The sequence below is a fragment of the Palaemon carinicauda genome, chromosome 17 (genome assembly GCF_036898095.1).
Source record: "Palaemon carinicauda isolate YSFRI2023 chromosome 17, ASM3689809v2, whole genome shotgun sequence".
Classification (NCBI taxonomy): Eukaryota; Metazoa; Arthropoda; class Malacostraca; order Decapoda; family Palaemonidae; genus Palaemon; species Palaemon carinicauda.
Genome location: NC_090741.1, coordinates 129,146,716 through 129,148,835, shown reverse-complemented (window position 1 = coordinate 129,148,835; position 2,120 = coordinate 129,146,716).

The following is a 2,120-nucleotide window of genomic DNA, read 5'->3' as shown; positions in this document are numbered from 1 at the left end:
CCCATGGAAACTGCAACGTCCGCCTCATGTACATCTGCCTTACTCTCTGGAGGGATTGCATGATTTGGTATCCCTGAGCATATTACTTCTGACAGGGGAAACACTTTCACCTCTCAATAGTGGACATCATTAGCGAATCTCCTGGGCATCACCCTACATCAGACAACGGCCTACAACCCCGCTGCCAATGGAATGGTTGAACATTTTCATCGCACCCTCAAAGCAGCTTTGATGTCCCGCTGCAAGGATTACAACTGGTTTACTCAGCTTCCCTGGGTCCTCCTGGGACTAAGGACCACTCCTAAAGACGCCCTCGACGTCTCGGCAGCTGAAATGGTGTATGGCGACCCGTTGGTCGTCCCTGCGGAATTTTTTCCTTCTACAACCTCCTCCGATGATCTCCAGCACACACGTCACGTCGTGGGAAAATTTACTCCATGCCGCCAGACTTACAAGCCCCCAGGGAAGCATCACATACCAACAGACTTGCACTCTGCAATGCACATCTTCCAGCGCAACGACACTACCAAGCCACCGCTAACGCACCCTTACACGGGCCCGTTCCTTGTGATCAAACGCAGTCCGAAAGCATTCCTACTAAACATTCGTGGCAAAAAAGACTGGGTCTCCATTGATCGTCTAAAACCTGCTTATCTACTGCCAGATGACCCGCCTACAGTTCGCCTCTCTAGATCAGGGCGCCCTTTTTAACATGTACAGTATGTCATTTTTAGGGGGGGACCCATGTACCAACCGTGCGTCACACGATCGTACATAAATTATTTTGTATATATTATGCTTGTATCTGCATTCTTCCCTCGCACTAAAAAGAACCGGAATAAAAAACATCTGCGTTTTTCCTCTCTAACAATGTCTGTTTCTCGAACATGAAAATTCCTGTTGCCTTAAGGTATTGTATATAAAGAAGAGTGTTCTTTAATAAAGTTACTCTGTTGATTACATCCCGCCTTGGAGTTATAACCTTCTCTCGGCCGTCACACGTCTCACTATCTAACTCCTTCTTAATCTTAATTATATTGCAATCCTTATGCAGTTTTAGAATTGCTGTACTTATCTTCAAGTGTTCTAACATGAGATTCATCTCTCTCTCTCTCTCTCTCTCTCTCTCTCTCTCTCTCTCTCTCTCTCTCTCTCTCTCTCTCTCTCTTTCTCTCTCTCTCTCTCTCTATGTATGTATATATATATATATATATATATATATATATATATATATATATATATATATATATATATATATATATATATATATATATATATATATATATATTTATATATATGTACATCTCTTGCTCTATGTGTATATACATATATATATATATATATATATATATATATATATATATATATATATACATATATATACAGTATATTTATATGTATATATATAGTATATATATATATATATATATATATATATATATATATATATATATATATATATATGTATATATACATATGTATATATATATATATATATATATATATATATATATATATATATATATATTTATATATATATACATATGTATATATATATATATATATATATATATATATATATATATATACATATGTATATATATATATATATATATATATATATATATATATATATATATATATATATATATATATATATATATACATATATATATAATGTGTGTGTGTGTAGAAATTAGGTTAGTTATCTAAATGTAGACGACAGAGGAATATTAACACCATATAGGCTATATACACATATACTTAAAGTATGATATTATACACTATATGTATTTACATCGCAGATATATTTCCTACACACTCTAATTTTTTATTACATTAATCTAGTATTTCCACTTGAGTTGCAAGTAAGGAATTTGAGGGAACATGATTTTCATGTCTCGCCATCATAAAGGTTATCCTTGGCTACTACTACTACTACTACTACTACTACTACTACTACTACTACTACTACTAAATATTTTGGCAATTATAATATTAATGTTAATAACGATAGCGGTAATATATAAGATTGTACCGGCTTAAAAATCTGTAAGTAATAGAATTAAAAACAAAATATTCATTAATATAGTTTTTTAAAGAATCACCAGAGATCAGTT